Source organism: Puma concolor, chromosome A2 (genome assembly GCF_028749965.1).
Source record: "Puma concolor isolate L17-30 chromosome A2, mPumCon1.1.hap2, whole genome shotgun sequence".
Lineage (NCBI taxonomy): Eukaryota > Metazoa > Chordata > Mammalia > Carnivora > Felidae > Puma > Puma concolor.
Window position 1 is genome coordinate 14854005 of NC_141668.1, and position 21723 is coordinate 14875727.

At 48.2% G+C, this 21723-nt stretch overlaps 1 protein-coding gene and 1 long non-coding RNA gene across 2 annotated transcripts in view; one reads left to right on the forward strand and one right to left on the reverse strand.

Moving 5' to 3' along the window:
- SLC37A3 (solute carrier family 37 member 3) overlaps positions 1-21723 on the forward strand; it is a 157347-nt gene that overhangs the window by 102970 nt on the left and 32654 nt on the right. The gene's annotated exons all lie outside the window — the stretch shown is intronic.
- Positions 12022-17128, reverse strand: LOC147583016 (uncharacterized). Its single transcript, XR_015244581.1, has 4 exons — positions 15893-17128; positions 14270-14382; positions 14037-14123; positions 12022-13680 (listed from the first exon to the last, which is right to left on the reverse strand). It is a non-coding gene; the product is annotated as an uncharacterized LOC147583016 (long non-coding RNA).

Here is a 21723-nt window from a genome sequence, read left to right on the forward strand (position 1 = left end):
GGCATTCGAAAGTGAATGCCCCTTTATTTTTTTTAAAAAAATTTTTTTAACGTTTTATTTATTTTTGAGACACAGAGAGACAGAGCATGAACGGGAGAGGGGCAGAGAGAGAGGGAGACACAGAATCGGAAGCAGGCACCAGGCTCTGAGCCATCAGCCCAGAGCCCGACGCAGGGCTTGAACTCACGGACCGCGAGATGGTGACCTGAGCTGAAGTTGGACGTTTAACCGACTGAGCCACCCAGGCGCCCCAGTGAATGCCCCTTTAAACAATTTTTTTTTTATGTTATTTATTTTTGAGAGAAAGCGCGAGCGACGGAGGGGCAGAGAGAGGGAGACACCGACTCTCAAGAAGGCTCCAGGCTCTGAGCCGTCAGCCCAGAGCCTGAAGCAGGACTCGAATGTCAAACCACGAGATCATGACCAGAGCCGAAGTCGGATGCTCAACCCCAGGCGCCCAGAGAAAACCAATTTCCGCCGTTTAAGCCACCCGGCCTGTGGTATTTTGTTACAGCAGCCCAAGCAGACCGGTGCATGATATAAAGACACAAGGAGAAGACAACTGTGAACAAGCCAAGGACAGAGGCCTCAGAAGACACTCACCCTGCCAACACCTTCACCTCAAACATGTAGTCTCCAGGACTGTGAGACATTTCTGTCATTCGAGCCCGCCTCATCAGGTCGGCCCTAGCAAACTAATACAAGTATCATTCACCATTGTTTACACTTCCTTTAAATGAGACACGGCCCTCACACAGGAAACAGAGTTCAAATGAGGCAAAGTTCACACTCTTCTGTGCTTTCCTGTGGTTAGGACAAGACAAGTTGGCAGCGAGAGGCCACCCACCTGAGGGAGGGCAGAGAGTGGGGTGGGGACACGCCCGTGGGACTACCGACTCGGTTCTACCGTAGCCTTCAACTTTGGAATCTTGACCGTGGGCATAGCCTTCGCTTTTTAATACTTATTTCCTCTTATTCTGCCATGGTCTTTTAAAAATTTTTTTTTTTTCAACATTTATTTATTTTTCGGACAGAGAGAGACAGAGCATGAACGGGGGAGAGGCAGAGAGAGAGGGAGACACAGAATCAGAAACAGGCTCCAGGCTCTGAGCCATCAGCCCAGAGCCTGACACGGGGCTCGAACTCACGGACCGCGAGATCGTGACCTGGCTGAAGTCAGACGCTCAACCGACTGTGCCACCCAGGCGCCCCAAGAAATAATGTCAAAGTATTTTTCCAATTTTTAAATTTTTTTTTTCAACGTTTATTTATTTTTGGGACAGAGAGAGACGCCATGGTCTTAATAGACTTGCATTCTGTAACCGGGCTTCAAGGTGCAAAAGGTATATGCAGCATTTGAAAGGAAGTTTCTCCTGTGGGAGTAAAGCCAGGAATAGTCCACACTTGAGAGACGAGATCAGAGGTCTGTAGAAGCTGCTCACTCCGAGGGCCTACATGCAGGTCTTCCAAAATAGCATTGTGGAAAGAGCCCTGGCTTTCGGTTGGACAGACATGAACACACGTCCTCCCTCTTCCAATTAAGAGCGCGAGTGAGACTCTTAATCAGCGCAATTTGTACAACTCGCTGGGGCCACGCTTCCCTCATGCTGTCAAATGCACCCAGCTGGCCGGGATGCTGGAAGATTAGGGCCGTTGGACGCGGAGCCTGGGAACGATGCCTGGACACAAATGGAAGCCTTTACCACTGCTGTTTATTGGGAGACCCAATAAAGGCGGCGGAAATGCAGTGTGAGGGAAGGACAAGTAAATCTAAAAGAAAGCTGCCTTGACACTAAGAGGAGTTCAACTTATAGAAACAGAAAGTACAATGGCCACCAGAGGCAGAGGGAGGGAGAAATGGGGACTTATCGTTGAATAGGTGTCGAGTTTCAGTTTTGCAAAATGGGAAGAGTTCTGGAGATGGATGGTGGTGACAGTGGCACCGCGGTGGGAATGTACTCAAGGCCACTGAACCGTACGCTTACAAATGGGTAAGATAGGAAATTTTGTTATGTGTATTCTTCTACAGTAAGAAAAAAAAATGAAAAAAAATCTACGTTATTAGCCCATTAGCTAAAAATGAGAAATTAAAAAAAAAATTTTAATGTTTTTATTGAGAGAGACAGAGCGTGAGTGGGGGAGCGGCAGAGAGAGAGGGAGACAGAATCCAAAGCAGGCTCCAGGCCCTGAGAGGTCAGCACAGAGCCCGACGCGGGAGCCCAGCGCAGGACTCGAACTCACGAACCGTGAGATCACGACCTGAGCTGAAGGTGGATGCTTAACCGACTGAGCCACCCGGTGCCCCCCGCCCCCAACAAAGGGCTTAAAAGCCAACAACTCTGAGCCTTAAAAAAAAAAAAAAAAAAAAAAAAAAAAAAAGGATAGATTTGAAAATGTAAAAAACATGGAAATTCTGCAGGGCGACTGTTACTATAAACGAAGTAAAAAGACAAAAGACATACTGGGAGAAATGTATTCAATTTATATCAAACAGAGCTCATTTCTCTGTTGAAGAAAAAGAAGTCCACGTGTTAGGAGAGGGGCTTGCAAGAAGGCTAGAGTGGGGGAGCCCCGGAGAACATGAATTCTGCAGATTCCCCTGGGCCTTCCGGAGGTGCCCACGGAGGGGGCAGGTTGGTGGGCCACAAGTCCTTCAGGCTTCATAATGTCCCAGCTCAGGTATCTCTCTGCATTCTCTGGATCTTATTCTGAGATCTGTTCAGACTCATATTAGGGCCCAATAAATATTTATTGAGTGATTTCATGTATTAGAGGGTATTGGTTTGCTAGGGCTGCTGTAATAAAGTGCCACAAACTGGGTGGCTTAAAACTGGAAATTTCACAGCTCTAGAGGCCAGCGATTTGAAATCAAGGTGTCAGCAAGGCCACATTATGTGCTCTCGGGAGAGGGTCCTTCCTCGCCTTCCTCCTCACTGCTGGTGGCTCCAGGCGCTCCTTGGCCTTTGGCAACATAAATGCCTCCAACCTCTGCCTCTCCTCATCTTTAAGAAGACCAGTCGTTAAATTTGGGGCACACTGTGGGTGGCTCAGTTGGTTAAGTGTTCGACTCTTGGTTTCGGCTCAGGTCACGATCTCATGGTATTCGTGGAATCGAGCCCCACATCGGGCTCTGTGCTGACAGTGTGGAACCTGCCTGGGATTCTCTCTCTCTCTCTTTCTCTGCCCCTCCCCACTTGTGCTGTCTCTGTCTCTCTCCAAATAAGTAATTAAACTTAAAAAAATATTTGGGCACACTGTATATTAAAGATGATGTCATTGTAACATCTTTAACTGATTACGTCTTCTAAGACCCTATTTTCAAATAAGATCACATTCCGAAGTTCTGGGTGGACGTGAACTTTTGGTGGACACTATTCAACCTATGACACAGAACTGTTTCAGCTGCCAATTACAGAGAATGCCATCTGAGTAGGTTAAACAAATAAAAATGATAATTGGGACAATTAACAGGAAAGTGTAGGAATATATGGAACTTCAAGAATGGCTTGACCAAGGAGCTCAGTTTCTCTCATTCAGGTCTATCTTCTGCTGTGTTGGCCTCATTCTTAGATTTCATCTTGTGGCTTCTGGCAACTCTATTCTCATATCATCCTTATTGGTAGCAACCCTGGTAAAAAGTATCTAGTACCTCTTCCTGAATACTAAGTTCAGCAAACGTTTCATGTGTATCTTCAACCAATCACTATGGCCAGGCCTGAGTTTGTATCTCAGCTCTAGAGCCAGGGGCAGATCTAGTTCCAATGAAAGCACACAGAGAATGAAGGAGGGGTTTTCCCCAGAGTGAACTTGGGGTACTATTTCCGGAAGCGTGAGTAGGTGCTAGGTGGTAAAAAGTGTAGTCATCCACTAGAATGTTGGTGAACTTTCTCCATTGTCAAAGAGCTCCTGAAAGGCAACTCTGGTTTTCACATCTGTATTCCTGAGCCCTGGATAGCAGCAGGCCCTCAAGTAAGTGTTTGCTGAGTTGTTTTCAATTTTTAACATAACTTAGTTTCTGAGGGCTTTATCCACTGTAAACCTGAGACCCAGTTCCTGAACCAGGTGACTCCACCCCATTGAACTACTTACTGCCTTTTGTAAAACCCTATCCAGGTATACCAGTTGGCCGTCTGTTATGAAATTCTTCTTGAAACTTAAAATTCTTCTTCCATGAAAGGGAACTGAGAAAAAAAAAAAAAGGCTCATTTTGGGTCATCACGGCAGCAAAAAAACACAAGTAGTAGATGAAAATAAGGAACAAAGAAATACGTCTCCACCTTCCCCTTTTGTCCCAATATGCACACACAAAATCTCAGTGTCTACGGATGTGGAGTGCTGTTACTCACATACCCTGGAGCCCTGGCGGAGAAAGCAAGATTCTGTGTTTAGGCACATGCCATCCAGTGGTTCAGGCTTGAAGTGTTGTACCTTCAACACCCGCCGAGGGTGTCCCAAGTGCCAGAGGAGCCATTGCCCAGAGAGTGAAGTCAGACAGCCCTTGAGCTAGATGAAGCTGGACTGTGTAACCACACCGTGGAGTTTAATTTGCTGACCTAGATGTAGCTTGCAGCCCACAAAACCTCATACCACAGCAAAGCTTTTCTTGTGCTGAGACAGCTGGCTGAGCACGATGTTGCAATGACTCAGTTCTTAGTAAAGGGTCTGAAGAAATTAGGGGCAGGGCTATGGCCCTGAGACCACAGCTCCAAGAGACCTTCCTGTTTATTCCAGGGTGAGAGAAGGGGAACCTTCTGTTTGTGGGCACTGGTGTCCATCAGAAGGGACGAGGCTGGGGCTTTGGGTTCGAGCTGTGTATACACGGTCCACACATGATGGTCAGACGATCATACTTAGACTGATCATTCAGACGTAACCACGCAGGCCAAAACCATTTTTGGAAAGTGGTCTTCAAACTACGTGAATCAAGTCATATTTCTCCTTGACTTCCATTTCAAAACTGGGACTAGTTTACATGAGGAAGCCTATTTCAATAAAATTAGGGTGGAAAACGTTGGGTTCTGAGGACTTCCCGTTAAACACAGCAGATTGAACATGTGCATCAGCCTCAAGCCTCCTCCCCAAGCTCTGCTAAGACGTGGGTAAAGAGACTTAAAAAAAAAAAAAAAAAAAAAAAAAAAAAGCATATAACCCATAAGAGAGATAAGAGCAGAGAGAGGGGTGAAAAAATACTAGCTGAAGCCTATTCAAGGGAAATAAATTTACTTTGGATATAACTCCCTATTGTGAAATATATATCTAATAATAAGTTGTTAGACATTGTTACATTGGACAGTGTGCTCTGAAATACTCACCATCTTTGTATGAGTGTGTGTATGTGTATGTTGTTTTGGTGGACACAATTTTACATAAATTTATGCTCTAAAAAGAATACATCTTAGAGTGTGTTAGTAGAAAGAAGGGGAAGGAGATTTAAATACATCCATGTGAGTTTATAATATTTTTAGTATTTATGATATTTATAGCATTTAGTACTATAAATATAAGGATAGTATTATTTACAGTATTTAGTATTTATATTTACTAAATATATTTAGTGTTTTAGTGTATATATATATTTAGTATTTAGTAGTAGTATTTTTTATTTTATTTATTTTTTATTTTTATTTAAAAAAATTTTTTTTTCAACGTTTTTATTTATTTTTGGGACAGAGAGAGACAGAGCATGAACGGGGGAGGGGCAGAGAGAGAGGGAGACACAGAATCGGAAACAGGCTCCAGGCTCCGAACCATCAGCCCAGAGCCCGACGCGGGGCTCGAACTCATGGACCGTGAGATCGTGACCTGGCTGAAGTCGGACGCTTAACCGACTGCGCCACCCAGGCGCCCCAGTAGTAGTAGTATTTTTTAAATTACTATTTGAGACGGAGGGAGGGAGGGAGAGAGAGAGAGAGAGAGAGAGAGAGAGAGAGAGAGAAAGCGCACAAGCGGGATAGAGGCAGAGAGATAGAGGGAGACACAGAATCCGAAGCAGGCTCCAGGATTTGAGATGTCAACACAGAGCCCCATGTGGGGCTTGAACTCATGAACCCTGAGATCATGACCTGTGCCAAAGTCAGACCGTTAACTGACTGAGCCACCCAATAGTATTTTTAATAGTATGGTATAGTATTAGCATTTATAGTATTTTTTCAACCCTAGTGGTGCATTGGAATCATCTTTAAGTGCTTATTAAAAATGAGAATGCTTGTTAAAAAATATATATACATATATTTACATATATGTATTTACATATATACATACACACACACACACACACACACATATATGAATGAATGAAACAATAGGATTGTGGATGGCAGAATTGTCAAGAGTCTGGTTTTCCTTCAATTATTCATTTATTTATTTATTTTTAAATTTTCTTCAATTTTTTGTTTTGAAAATTTTCAAACATACAGAAAAGTTGAAAGAATACAATACTCACCCCTAAACCTTCCACCTAGCTTTCACGATGATCACATTCACTACATTAGTTTTTTTCCCTTTCTCACACTTTCTTTGGTTAAAATTTTTTTTTTCTGAAATTAGTAAATTTCAGACATCCTGACATTTCACCCTTGTTGTGGGTTGACTTATGTTCCCCCAAAAGACAGCCTGAAGTCCTCAACCCTCGTACCAGTGAACGTGACCTACCTATAAGTAGCACCTTTGCAGATGTAATCAAGTGCAGGTGAGAACGTACTGGAGTAGGGTGAGCCCTAAATCCAGTAACGGGTATCCTCATAAAGAGAGAGAGATTTGAAGTCACAGAGAGGCACAGGGGGGAGGACACGTGACGTGAAGGCAGAGATTAGAGTGAATGTGGTCCTGAGCCAAGGAACAACAAGTATTGCCAGAGCCCCAGGAGCTGGGGGGAGCAAGGAAGGATCTTCCCCCAGAGGCTTCGGACAAAGCATGGCCCCCGCTGACACCTTGACTTCAGACCTCTAGCTTCCAGAACTGTGAGAGGGCAAGGTTCTGTTGCTGAAAACCACCTGCTTGCGGTTATTTTGTTACAACCGTTCTAGGAAACTAAGACAACTTCTACATACAGGTGTTACCAAAATGTGGGTATTTCACAGGAGTAAAGACATCCTCCTCATAACCAGTACCATCATCATACCTGCAGAAACTAACAATACTTTTGTAATATCCAGTCCACAATCAAAAGGATCTAATTGTCCTCCAAATATCTTTCATAGATTTTTTTTTTTTTCGTTTTTGGTCAGAATCCAATCATAGTACCTTTTATATTCATTTGATTGTTAAGTCTTTCTAACCTCTTTGATTCTAAAGTAATCCACCTTTTTTTTTTGTTAAATGACATTAACTTTTTGAAGTGTTAATGAAAAAATTATTGTCAAATGATAACGAAGATTATTGTAATAAGGGAGACAGATTGTGCTCAGCTCTGAAACAAGGACAGGTGTGGATTTATAGCCAAAGAGCAGGATGAGGGCATCGGTGGATGGACAAGTACTAAGAGCAGACATCAAGGGTAAGTGGGATTCTTGCTACACTGGCCTGAAATGACTCGCTAAGGGCAGGTCAGGGACTTAGACATCAAAGCTGGGCAGAAGACCTTGATCCGAAGTCAAGGGTGATCAGATGTCAAGGGTGGGGGATGATTTAGCAAGATTCTTTGCTAAGACTAGCTGGGCAGGCTCAAGACAGAGTGGGGACCAAGTTCAAGTCCTAATCAAAAGACATTCAAAGGAGCCTGACTAAAGTCCGGTCAAGGAGTGAGCCTTTGTCACCGGTCAGTTGTCTTATGGTCTGTTCCACATTGTGAGTTTATCTTCTTGATTTCTCTTGTTCCTCTATCTCCCATCTTTCTCATGTGCTGGAATGTAGTCATGAGGCTTGGTTAGATTCATGGTAGTTACTTTGGCAGGAATAATTCACAGGTGGTATTGTGTATTTCAGATTATATTACATCAGAGGCACCTGGGTGGCTTAGTTGGTTGAGTGTCTGACTCTTGATTTCAGCTCAGGTCATGATCGAGCCCCACACTGGGATCCGCACTGACAGTGCAGAACCTGCTTGAGATTCTCTCTCCCTCTCTCTCTCCCTCTCTCTCTCTCTCTCTCTGTCTCTCTCGCTGCCCCTCCCACGCTCTCTCTCAAAATAAATAAACTTAAAAAAAGATTATATTACATCAGAAGGTGCATAATTGTTGTACTATTGGTGATGCTCTGTTTCATTACTCAGTTAAGATACTGACTCCCAGATCTCTCTATTGTAAAGAGAAATTTCCCCCTTGATAATACTTGGGTCCTCTGTGGCAAAGTGAATATCTTAGTGTCTAGTAAACTTTTATCCAGTGGCTCCATTGATAAACTTTGTATAAATCACTTATTTTATTGGGGGCTGCAAAATAATGATATCCAATTCTATTATTCCTTCCATTTTTATTAGCTATTTCCCTTCCTTCCCCTCTTGTTTTGAATATCACTATGGACACATAGAGTTTGTTCTGTTCATCATGTTACCAGTTGTAGTCATTATTCATTTTGGTGCTCTAATTGTCCCAAATTTGGCCAGTAAGAATCCCTTCTATATCTCCTATGTTTTTGAACACTTCCTAGTCTTTTGGTACAAGTTGATGCCCCAGTTTCACTTTCTCTGCCCCAGACAGTGAATCAGCCATTTCTCTAAGAGACAGAAAACATGGTCGTCCTCCTCGGTTACCCAGAAGTAAGGTGTCACTTTCCCTACCCATTTAAAAGAAGCTTAAGAATAGCTAATGGCTATTAGGTGCTGTGTGCCCGGCACTTTGTTTTCCATGCATCACCTCATTTAATTCATGTGCCGATTCTTCATGGTAAGTACACTTACTTATCCCCATTTTATAGGTGAGAAAACGGGGGTGTGGAGAAGTTGAGTAAATTGTACAGGGCCACTCAGCGAGCAATTAGGGGAGTAAAGAATTAGAATTTAGATCATTCTGATTCCAAAATCAGGCTTGGAACCACCATGCTATATTGCCAATTTTGCTACCAAAAAAAAGAGAACTACTTAAAAAGAACGGAACTTCATAATATCTACACTTAAAAACAGAAGCAAAAACCATGCTTGGTGATGACAGGTATTAAGCAAAATTTAAAGAAGGAAATCCTTGATGGGGCACCCAGGTGGCTCAGTCGGTTGAGTGTCTGACTCTTGATTTTGGCTCAGGTCATGATCCCAGGGTTGTGGGATCAAACCCCTTGTAGGGCTCCTTGCTGAGCATGGAGCCTGCTTGGGTCTCTCTCTCTCTCTCTCTCTCTCTCTCTCTCTCTCTCTCTCTCTTTCCCTCTCCCTTCCTCTACCCCTCCACCCCCCACTCTCTCTCTCTCTCTCTCTGAAATAAAAAATTAAATTAAAAATTAAAATTAAAAAAAAAAAAGGAAATCCTTGAGAAATCTGGTACCTTTCTCATGATTTCTAAATTGCCAATAATCACAACTTAGCATAACCCAGGTCAGGCCTGGAACATGATTAGAAAGCTTTCTTACAGCTCAACTCAAAGCCTTATCATGGAATGAAATAGAGCAGGGACTTTGGACCAGTTTAGTGTTCAAAGCCTTTCGAGCTTCCCTCACAGCTACCGGTGGTTTTCTGTGCTCCTGGGGTGGTCTATTCAGAGCTCAGGCTGTCCAGGTTATTGAAAGGGAGAGCGAAGGGAGGGAGGAAGGGAGAGCTGCTAGGATTATGTAACTGTCCCTCTTCTCCTGTCCCAGGGTGCTGGGAAGTGAGAGGGCAGCCGCCTGGAGGAAGGGGCCCCTTTCTCTAATCTGCACAAAGGTGCCTTATTGGCTAGCAGGGGCCCTCTGTGACTGAAGTTCTTCCTGTACGAAACTGACTGTTCTGGGTTCAAGGGCGAGTAACTCTCTATTATCTCTTAACGAGAGAAAACTTCCTTCTCCCCACAGGAATTTCCAGTTGTAGTTATTAGCCTAGGTGTAACCTGAAATTTAAGTGTAATTACATTTCTCTTAGAGCTAAGGTTGCCCCTGGCAACCTACCGGTTTCCTGCTTTCCTTCTCGGGAGGAGAGTCTTTGGCCTTTTACTCCTTTTGTCCTTTTCCACTTTGACCATAGAGTCCAGCTGAACTTGTGTGTGGGGGGGTGGTGTTTAGTGAGGACGCTTAACCCAGGACACCAAGTCTCCAGCTTGTCCTTCCCCCGCCCCCCCACCCCCAGCCCTGAGTCTTTGCCTGGGGCAGCAAGAGAGTGTCCCAGCGGTGGTGAGGTGGGTGGCAAGGAGTAACAGGGAGTGATGGGTGGGGGCCCATTAAGATAAGGAGGAAGAACAAACAGAAGCAGATGTGCCTTCAGCCCAGGTCTCCAGCTCACTGGAAAACAAACAGATGGCAGCTTGTCTCCAGGGCGGGGCCGGCCTCCTCGGAGCCGGGAGCTGGGCTGGGCTCCCTGGTCCTCACCTCTCCACTGGATCTTGTCTTCCTTCCCTGGGGACGGGCCAGAGGAGCTGTCCCTCCACACAATACAATATTCACATTCCATCTATTACCGATGCCAACGACTCCACTCCATTGGAAAAGATGGGCACACACCGCCCGTCTGTGAACCACAGAGAGGGACACCGTACATATGCACACACTCTTCTGGACTGACATTCACAGCCCCGAGGTGACTTTAATGCCCTGGAGTGACGGACTCCTAAAGTTAGGGGCCCCTCCATAGGATGGACCCTCTGGCTGTAAAGTCCCCTGGCTCTCCAGGCTGTTTTGGGCTACCCGCCCCCAATCCAGGAGGGATCAAAGATCCAGGAGGGATAGAAAGTCTGGACATTCAGGCTGTGCAGGGCCGGGGTTGAGGCTGATGACGCTCTCGTTCCACAGCAATGTTTCCCTTTCAGGAGGGACCTGAAACTGACTTAACATTCTCCGTTTTTAATATTACCTAAATAGGTGCAGAGTTAACCCTGGGTATTCACTCTCTGTGCTTATAAGTAGTCTATAGTCATAAAACTGAAGGAGGGAGAAGGGCGGAGCCAGGGTCTTACGCTCCCAAACCTCAAGGATGTCTCCAGTAGGGGGTTTCTGTTTCTCCCAGACAGACCTGCTGTGACCTACTGTGGTCCCAGCTTCTGCTGGATGACCCCTGGGCTCGGGTAACGCTGTCCCATCTTCTGTCCTAGTCTAGGGGTGATGGTGGCTTCCTGCTGTTGCTCATTGCTGGTTTGCCTCACCCTCCCTACTGGAATTCTGGATTCTTCTATCCTGGCAAGCTTGAGGTGGGAGGCAGTGTTTCATAAAGGTGGGGAACGCAGGGGTCTTAGGTGGGATGTCCCCAAAGCCAATGCTAAGAAGGAGCTGTGCAAGCAGAGAGTTTATTGGGGAGCATGCCGCCCAGCAGCAGCTCTTAGAAGTGAGGGAAGCGGAGGGATATGTTGACATGCGACAGTTGCAACAAAAACTCTGAAGCCGGGATGGCCCTTCGGAATTGTCCCAAATCGAGGCAAGGGATTTGATTTTTGTACCCCACCCCCACCCCAGCACGGCTGAGTTGGATGGGGGCCGCCCCAGGGAGGGGCCAGTGTTGGACGTGGGGTGGCTCCCTTCAGGCAGGGCTATTCCTGAGGGACTGGCTGTGAGCTGTCATCAGCCCCGAAGGGGAACCTGGACAGAGGCCACAGCATCCACTTCAAGTTCAAAGCCCACTTCTGCAACTTACTAGTTATGTGACCTTGACCCAATTCCTTATCTTTCTTTAGCTCGTGGTTCAGTTTCCTTACCCGTGAACAGGGAAATTGTGAGGATTAGCTGAGATTGGTTCCGTGTTCTGTAGGGGAGACAAAGTCTCCACCCCTCTGCTGGCTTCCCCCCAAGGTCGCTGCTGTAATCTGTTTGGTCAGGATCCAGGAAGCTGTTTCAGACACTTTTATGAGGGGGGTGGGGCTCTTGTGCAATAAAGGGTCGTGTGCCCAGGTGTGGCCTTTTCTCTCACTTCCTGCTCCCAGGGGCTGGGTAGGCCTTGCTCTCCTCACTGGGGATGGAACGAGGAAGCTGAACCCTGGTCCTGCTGCAGGCTGGCCTCGTTGCCCTCCCTCTTCTTCCTCCCTGGAGCACTGGCTGGTACGGGGAGCTGGGGAGCCAGAGCTCTAAATCCTGGACTGAAGCTGAGCTTCAGTCCTGTCATTGAGCTCGGAGCCCTGCCCTGAGGTGGCAGTGCATCAGGCTCTGTGCTATAGAGCAGCACCCCAAATTTCTTCAGGGTCCCCCAGGTACATATGGAGACTTGGTATGAATTAGAAAAGGTCCTTCCTCTGGGCAGACACAGCCTCAGGAGTGCTCAGTTTAACAAATAGATAGTGCCTTTGTGTAAACTAGGAAAAGGCCCCCAGTCCTCTTTGTTCAACTTGAGGTGCAGTGCGCAACCTGCCCAACCCTATGGGGTGACCCTGAGTGAAGGCTCCACTAGATGCCACGGGTTCTTGCCCTGCCTCTGCTTTGCCAGTTTTCTCAGAACCCACCAGATGTAAGGTGTAGCCCTGGATTCTAAACATTTTGTGTGGTTTATGCGCTTATTCTGGACAATCAAGTTCTATGCCAGAGAGCCTATCTCCCCACACATCCAACCTCTCTGCCTCAGAGCCTGTGATGGTACTTTCAGTGATGGCATTCATAGTTTCCAGTGGGTCCTGGAACTGCAAGGGAGCAGAGAGATTACTGGACATTGCTTGAGTGGCAGGGACACAAAATCTGTTCCAGTGGGGACAGACCCCCCCAGTCACAGAAGCACCCCAGCCCCGTGAGTCTGTCCCACCGATCAGAGCACATGCCTAGGAACTTGGGTCAAGCGTCTTGTCTGTGAGACATGTTGCTGGAGAGGTGGTGCGGGCAGAGCAGAAGTCAGGAGCCAGATGACTTCAGGCTAGACTTAGCTGGATTTGTTCGATCCAGAACCAAGTGTTGACTCGTATGACTTTCCTTGAAAAAAATCTATATGGGCACGATGGGCCTGCATTCCTTCATGGAAACACTTGACTGGAGCTGAGCCGTGTCTTCCTCAGTAGAATTGTAGGGGTGGCCTTAACCCTGGTTTCATGGGGGAAATTATATACTCCACAGTTAGCCTGAGTTTGAATCCTGGATCACTTATTAGCTGTGGGACCTTGAAAAAGTTATTTCTCTGTGAATCAGTTCTCCCACCTGTCAAATAGGATGATGATATGATAGTACCCATATTACAGGATTGTTATAAGGATTACATAAGTACTTAAAGCAGCACATGGCACATAATATACATTAGCTATTACAATGACAACAGGTGAGTTTCCACTGAGTAGGCATTTATGTAATGTTTCCACGAACATCATTTTATTATCTTAATGACTTCCAGATTCCCAGTGACAGATTGTAGCTGGCCTAGGGGAACCCAAGTTGGGAAAGTCACTCTTTGATCCATGAGGCCCCCTTCCCCTGGGCAAGGGAATCTTCCAGACCTCCCAAGACATGGGTGGCCTATGGCCATGACTCATGATCTTTCCTGCTTGGAACTCTGTCCCTTCCGGGGATATGCAGGGAAGCAATGTGAAGTTACGCTTCCTGGCTTCCTGTCAGCCACTTCTAAGAGCACATCCTGATATCCCAAGGCATCCTCATTCCTCTTGTAAGTCGTTAAAATCTGTCAACAGCAGTCTTGGTTACTGGGCATTTTTATTTCCCGCCTGATGCCTGCTTGGGGTAATGAGTTCCATGAGCTTACCACCCACGGAGTGAAGTCAGATTTTCTTTTATTCTTCCTAAATAGAATTCTCTCAAGCTTTAAGCAGGGCACCCTGGTCTAGTTCAGGATTTGGTGAATGCGTTCGTGACCAGCCTCACCTAACATTCATGATCAAACAGATGTGATTCCTTCTTGGCTTCTATCTTCCCAGATGGAAGAACCCTCAACATATTACTCTGTATTTTTATGGTAGCTTCCCTATTTCCTTGACGACTTTGGCCGGCCCTTTTTCTAGGTTCCCACTGTCTTTCTTGAGCTTTAGTAAGCGCACAGGACAGAAATCCCTCCCCCACCGCATACTGACCCGATGCCACATTCTGTTACGCTTGGATGCCCTTCCAGGTACCAAATGAGAATTTCACTTCAGTACATGCAAATTGCAGTCATTTTGCTGAAAACCGGAACAAGAGGGTATGGGGAGTTGGTGAAAGAGAAGAGAGTCAAAGCAGCAAGCAGAGCACAGCCAGAGGATTTAGAACCCTGACTCAGAACTCCACCCCGAGGCCGCTGTACACAATCCAGTCCTTGCCCCCTCACCATGGCCTTGGGTGCCAGGCTGCATCAGTCAGAGCGATTTCCTTTTCTCAGTTTGCATAAAGCCATCTCATGGACCAGCGGCTGTCCTGCCCAGGATGGGACAGCTGTGTCCTCTAGAGGGGAGGGCAGAAAAAGCCAGGTCAGAGCAAGGCACTGGGTCCTCCTACTCTGACATAAAGTTCTTCTCATCGTTCGTCCAGTATTTATTGAGCATCTCTGCGCAGCACTGTTTTAGGTGTTGAGAGGACAGTGGTGAGTAAGACAGACATGATTGCTGCTCTCATGGAGCTTACATTATAGTCAGGGGAAATAAATAAACAAGGTAAATTTAGACATCACAAGCATCACGATGGTCTAGATCAGGGTTGGCAAATCCAGCCCTTGGGTCAACTCCGGCCCTTGGCCTAGTTAGTAAGGCCCATGGGCTAAGAATCATTTATATATTTTTAAGGATTCTAAAACAGTACAAACTTCTAGGAGGCATGCAAACCCTCATTATCTACTCTTTTTCATGACAGAAAAAGTTTGCCAAGTACTGGTTTAGACAGTGACTCAAGGTGGTAGGGTGGTCTAGTGACACATCAGCTGCTTCCCCAGCACCCATCCAAATGTCTCAAACACATCGTAGCCTTGAGATTTGGGTGGTGGCATGGGGCTTTCACCGCCTAAGCCTACTAATTAGGGTCCTTTGAGCACTGACTGGTTCAGGGTTACACCAGTTAGTGTGTGGGATTCTCCTGGGCTAAGGGACTGGTTAGGTGAAGTCCAGGACTTTCCCGAGTGTTGGAGGACAAGAATCTCTCTTTCTGGATGAGGTTGGATATAGATGTGAGGCCAGGGATTGCTTGCAGCCATATTGCTGCATGAGCCATATTGAGCGTGAGGATAAAGGTGACCTGTTGAGGGGAGCACCCAGAGAATCACAGAAAAATCCTGACTATACCCTGGCTGGAGCCTGATTTGCTTCTGGACTTAGTTCTACAGCCAATAAACTCCCTTCAATGTTTAAGCCGATTTAGGTTTCTTGTTCCTTTTGACCAAAACATCTTAACCAATATAGATGGTCAAGGAAGAAGGAGGTGATGTTTGAGCTGAGATATGAATGGGAGCAAAGAAGATCTGGACGAAAAACCTTCCAAGCAGAGGAAAATGCAAATGCAAATATCCCAAGATGGGTATGAGCTAGGCACACTGGAGAAGTGGGAAGGTCAGTGAGCCATGGGGAGAATGGAATCCGGCGAGGGAGAGGAGCAGGCCAGGTCTGGCGGCCCAGGAGAGGAGCTTCGCTTTTGCTCTAAATGCAACAGGAACCCACTGTTAGTTTCTTTTTACATTTTTTAAACGGATTTTTATTAACATATAGCAGTACAGTACACAAGGTTTAAGGGCACAGTTGGATGAAATGAACACCTACGCACATATACATAAATCTCTGTCACCCAGATCAAGAACGTTCTCAGCCCCCACAAACCATGTATGCAATTTAAAATCTTCTAGGAGCCACATGAAAACAAGTAAAACACAGATGAAATTAATTTTAATGATGTATTTGATTTTAATTCAGTGGATCCCCAATATTCTCTTAAGGCATAATCAGTGTTAAAGGTGTCAGTAAGCTGTTACTTTTCCCAAGTCTTTCAAATCCAGTGTGACTCTTACATGGACAGCACATTTCGATTTGGACTAGCCACATTTCAGGGCTCAGCATCCACACGCGGCTAGTGGCTACTGTAGGAACAGTGCACGTCTAGAGAGTAAAGCAGTGAAGCAAAGATGGTCCATTGATCAGAATAGAAGTCATGTAAATGTAAGCCACTGACCTTATCTCGGTTTAGAGTCCTGACTCATTTTATTTTAGTGAAAAGAAGTTCCCACCCATTCTCAGTTCCCTACCCTATATTCCTCCAAGGTCTTACACACAACACAGCATTTTTCTGCCATCAGTGGTTTTCCTTCCCTTTTGGGCTCTCGTGAATGGAGCTGTCCTTCTGCTCATTCTCAGGCACTATTAAGTGTGGATAAGGAAGGGAGCCACAGCTGGTGACCCGTGTTCATCCCCCCGTTCTGTTCTTACCTCCAGGACTGGCTTTCCTGGCAGCGAGTCAATGGAACCCCTTCTTCACACACAGGTGTATAATACTGGAGCTCACCTGTGGTGCAAGGGGACGATCTGAAGGAGCAATGACTAAGAAATTAACCTAGTCCTTCTGGATTTCATTCGAATTGTTGGGTGTGTCCTGGGCGCCAGAATCATAAAGCAGGCCTGGTTTCCTTCCTTTGATGTATTTAAAGAGCCCTGGATTTGCAGCCACAACACTGAGTACTAGTCCCACAGCCATCACTAACGGCAGTATCACTTCGGGTGTAGGGTTTAGCTAATCTGAGCATCACTTCCTCTACTGGTTAAACATGAGTAATAATACCTGTCTTATAGGTTACAGTGATTACCAGATAAATCATACAGTTTGAAACTGTAAAGCATTACACAAATACAAGACGCTAACCTTTACAGCAGGGAACATGATGCAGGACATACAACAGGGGGAAAGGCCCCTCTGAGATGCTCAGGGCAGGAAGCACGTTTCTTCCCCTCTGCCCTCTTGCCTTTGCTCTTCGCCCCCTCACAGTTTGTAATGGCCTGTGTGGCTTTACAAGCAGCAGGCGCTCTGATCCAAAAGAATGACTAATTGAACACGCTCCTGGTATTTTGGTCCTTCATACACACCTGTCCTGGGCTCCTGGAAAGGCAACCCCCAAGGGAAGCCTCTTGGCCAGGTGTCCGAAAATGTTTCCTCCGCAGGCGGGTGGCAATTCCTCCGCAGGCGCGTAGGTTTCCATTGGCTCCGGGGGCGGGGGAGGGGGGGGAGGGAAGGGGTCCCCTGCGTGTATCTTTTATTGGCTGACTGTAGCTGGGACCAGGAGCCACAGGCCCTGAGCAGTTCACAGCCCCGGGAATCTCTGAGGGCTGGTGGCGCCTTTGCTGCCTCCTGTCCCCAGGTGGCCGGTGGGAGCGCCCTCCACGCCCCCTGGGCCCTTCCCGGACTGCTCTTCCAGTCCCAGGCCGGGCACCTACAGCCTCCTTTCAAATCGCCTCCTTGGGGGAACCGTCCCAGGCTAAACCCAGCCATTACCAGTCCCTTAATGGACACATTTCTGGTCCCCGGCTCAGAGGCGGGGCATCAGTCCCCGAGCCACGCACACGAGCTCTGCCTTTGTCACTTTCTCAAGCTCCGCCAGCTGCGTTAGAATGCTCAGGCTTCTTAACTCTTCTCCCCGCGAAACACAGGTCGGAGGATGCAGTAAACCTCCTGGCTCCTCCCCGAAGAACTCTGGGACTTCAATGCACTGGGCCCCAGCCAACAACCGAATAAAGTGGAAAATTTTTTCATCACTTACAGAAAGTATTTTCACTCGGCAAAACAGCAGCTCCGGCCCCTCTGAGCAAGCCCGTTTTAGCCGCGCCGGGCAAGAGAGCACCCGTGCAGTTGGCGGCGCTTTCCGGAGGCTGCTCCAACCCCCCTCCCACTTCCCATCCCGCTGTCATTGTTCCCCCGCCGCTCCGGGCCGCGCACCCCGCACCCCGCAGCCCGGCCCCGCGCGCCCGGGCAGCCCCCCGCGCTCCGGACCGGCTGCAGCCGCCGCGGCTCGGGGCGCCTCTTCACCAGCCCGGGCCTCCGCAGCTCGGCGGGGGCGCGGGGGCGCAGGCGGGGCCCGAGCTGCCAATCCCCGCGCGGCGCACGTGCGGCACGTCTCCGCATCCGGCCCCCGCCCCGCGCGGGCTCCGCCGGGTTTTCGGGGCGGGAGGGGGGTGGGTCCCGAGACAACCCGGGCTGCGCCGGCGAGGGGGGTGCGCAGGGGGTTGGAGGTGGGACCGCGCGGGGGTCGGGAGTGTGCTCGGATGGGGGGGGAGCTGGGCGGTGCGAGCGGCCCGGGGCGGGGGGGGGGGTGCGGTCAGTGGGGTGTTGAGAGGCTGTGAACGCGCAGGGGGTAAGGGGGATGCCTAAGGGTCGATGGGGTGGGGATCGCAGTGGGCGGGGGAGTACTGCGTGCCGAGGGAGTACCCCAGGGCCCACCGGAGGGTCCGCCCGCAGCTCGACCACCTCCCTAACCTGTTAGGGGAGCGCCGGGAAATTCCCCAAGCCCTCTCAGCCCGTTTCTGTCCCTCTCTGTCACTAGAAAGTGAGCTACGGACGGGTGCAGAAGGGCCTGTTGTCCACCGCCAGCTTAGCCGAGGGCCCTAGGCAGGAGGGCGGGGGGCCGGCGAGAGGGGGCCTTCAAATGCTGGGCCCAGAGCACCTGTTCAGGAGACAGCAGATCATTTTAGGCCCCTTCTTCACTACCACCCTCCCCACCCCCGCCCCGCTCGCTCCCTTCCCTGCATCCCCGCCGTCTCCGCCCCGAGAATAGGGAGCGTTTTATTTCTGGTTGTGACTTTGAAACGCAGCCATCCAATGTGTTAGCCTCTCGGCGGAAGCCCAGGAATCAGAGCTGTGGACTTGACAGAGCGCAGAGCGGGGCACCGCCTGCAGGGGACTGGCCGTCGCTGATGGTCCACTCCGAGATGGAGCTTGCCGATTGCCCCTCAGTGTGCTGGGAAGGAGGAAGGCGGAGGGGCCGACGGTCTGTATACACAGCGACATCTTCATTCCCCGCTGTGCTGCTTGGACCCCGGAAAAGTTCCGCGTCCCAGCGTGGAAGCCAGCTGGATGTCGCTGTACCTTGCTGAGAGTCCCCCCCCCCCCCCCAGCTGCACCGCTGTTTTACCCTCCTTGAAAGGCTGTAACAACTTCCGGAAGAGGAACTCCCTTTGAAGTGTGGGCAGCATTTCGGTTCCTCTGACTTCTCCTTGTCTCCTTTGATGTGGAATGACGCCAGGCTTAGCAGAGACTGGCTCCTGGGGACCCATAGATCAAACGCCACCCCCAAGTTCACCTCCAGCAGGACGGACATATTGAAGGGCAGACTGAAATACTCTAGAATCTTAAAATTTTCCATTTCCTGCTGTTTTTTTTTAAATTAATGCTGTTCATATTTTTCAAATGTATCATTCAATTCTTGATGCCTGTGAAATTACAGTGGAAAACCTTGGGCCCAAGTGCTTTATCTACATTATTTCATTTATTCCTCACAACTACTCTCTCCCACGCGAGTATTATCCCCCACTTTATAGATGGGGAATTGAAAGCCTAGCTGTCTGAGACCCTTTCTTCTTAAAAAAAATTTTTTTTTAATGTTTATATATTGTAGAAAGAGTGCAAGCAGGGAAGGGGCAGAGAGAGAGGGAGACACAGAATGTGAAGCAGGCTCCAGGCTCTGAGCTGTCAGCACAGAGCCGGTCGCGGGTCTCGAACCCAGGAACCCCGAGATAATGACGTGAGCTGAAGCTGGACACTTAACCAACTGAGCCACTCAGGCCCCACTCTTCTTTTTTTTTTTTTAATGTGCTATTTATTTTTGAGAGAGAACATGAGTGGGGGAGGGGCAGAGGGAGAGGAAGGGACAGAGGACCTGAAGCACTGTCTGCTCTGAGCGTAGTGAGCCCCATGTAGGGCTCGAACTCATGAACTTCGAGATCATGACCTGAGCCCAAGTAGGGCGCTCAACCAACTGAGCCACTCAGGTGCCTCTAGAGCTTTCCTTCTTGAGCACCTCCTCCGCTAAAAGCTAATTGGGTGATTCAAACAAATCGAAACCCACAAAGCACAACAGTGTCTGGCACACAGTAACTGCACAGTGAAAAGTTATTGATTTTTTGGATGACTGTCGCCATTACGAAGAATAAGCATGAAAGTTCTATCGTGGTAGTAAGTTCTACAGCAGTCGTAGGCAGTAGACCTTGATGCGTTCTTTCAGAAGCATTCAGGGTTTTGTTTTTCCCTGGTGAGAGCTGTCTCTAAATGGTATTGGGAATTGGACTCCAGAACAAGTTGCTCCAAGACAAACTATACTGAAGTTTTCCCACAGAGATTTGCTCCGGACCTGATCTGTCCTTCCTTCCCAACTGGAGACGTTAGCAAAAACACGTTAGCAAAAACATGCCGTTCAGACCTCAGCTGGGTGCTTTGATGCCCTGGAGTTAAAATGGAATGTGTGTGTGTGTGTGTGTGTGTGTGTGTGTGTGTGTTAATGACATGGAAATGGTAACTTGACTTTGACATTATTTACCAAATCATTTACTTTTTTAAAAAAGTGGGGTTTTTTTGATTTTACAAAGTAATTGTTCTTTTTTTTATTTAAAAAAATTTTTTTAACGTTTTATTTATTTTTGAGACAGGGAGAGACAGAACATGAACAGGGGAGGGGCAGAGAGAGGGAGACACAGAATCTGAAACAGGCTCCAGGCTCTGAGCTGTCAGCACAGAGCCCGACGCGGGGCTCGACCTCACAGACCACGAGATCATGACCTGAGCCGAAGTTGGCCGCTTAACTGACTGAGCCACCCAGGCGCCCCCAAAATAATGTTCTTAAAAAACATTTTTTTTTTTTTTTTGAGAGAGAGCACGCGAGCACGAGTTAGGGAGAGGCAGAGGGAGAGGGAAAGAGAATCCCAAGCAGGCTCCCTGCCCAGCAAGGAGCCCTACACGCGGCTCTATCCCACAACCGTGAGATCGTGACCTGAGCCGACTCTACCTGAGAAGAAACTTTTGAAAAGGAGTTGGCCGAATCAGAGGGAAGGGGAGAATAGCTAAGGGTCCCCTGGCCCAGCAGGGATCGGTGAGAGGAAGCAGGACAGATGACACGGTGGGACAGCGTCATGACTGGCGTCGTTGTTGGAGGAGCAAGGGTCCTTCCGGTGGTATGTGTTCAGGGAAAAACTAAGAGAGAGGGGGGCCTTGGTGAGTCCATCGGGAGCACAGGAAGGCAGGTGTCCTAGGAAGGGGTCCACAGTAAGAGGTGGGACCTGCAGGGCGGCCAGTCTGCTTCAGAGTGTCCCAGTAACGCCTCATCTCAGTAACACGGTGGTATGGGTTCAGTCGTGTCCTCCTACCCGCTTCATACGTTGAGGTCCTAACTCCCAACACCTCGGGATGTGGCCTTATTTGGAAGTAGGTTCATTGCAGGTGTAATTAGCTAAGTTAAATGAGGTCATCCCAGAGTAGGGTGGGTCCTCGATCCCATATGACTGGTGTCCTTACGGAAAGGGGAGATTTGGACACAGACACGACACACAGGGAGAACGCCGTGTGGGCATGAAGGCAGGGATCAGGGTGAAGTGTCTCCCAGCCAGGCAGACCACCAGAAGCTGGAAGAGGGGCCTGGAACAGATTCTCCCTCTCAGCCCTCAGAAGAAGCCGCCCTTGCCGACACCTTGAGTCCAGGCTTCTGGCCTCCAGAACCGTGAGACAGGGCATTTCTGCTGGCTAAGCCACCCCGTTTGCAGGACTTTGTTGCAAAGTAATACAAACGGCAGCACATTGGCTGGCTGTCCTGGGTGCATAGAGCCCTTCGATTTT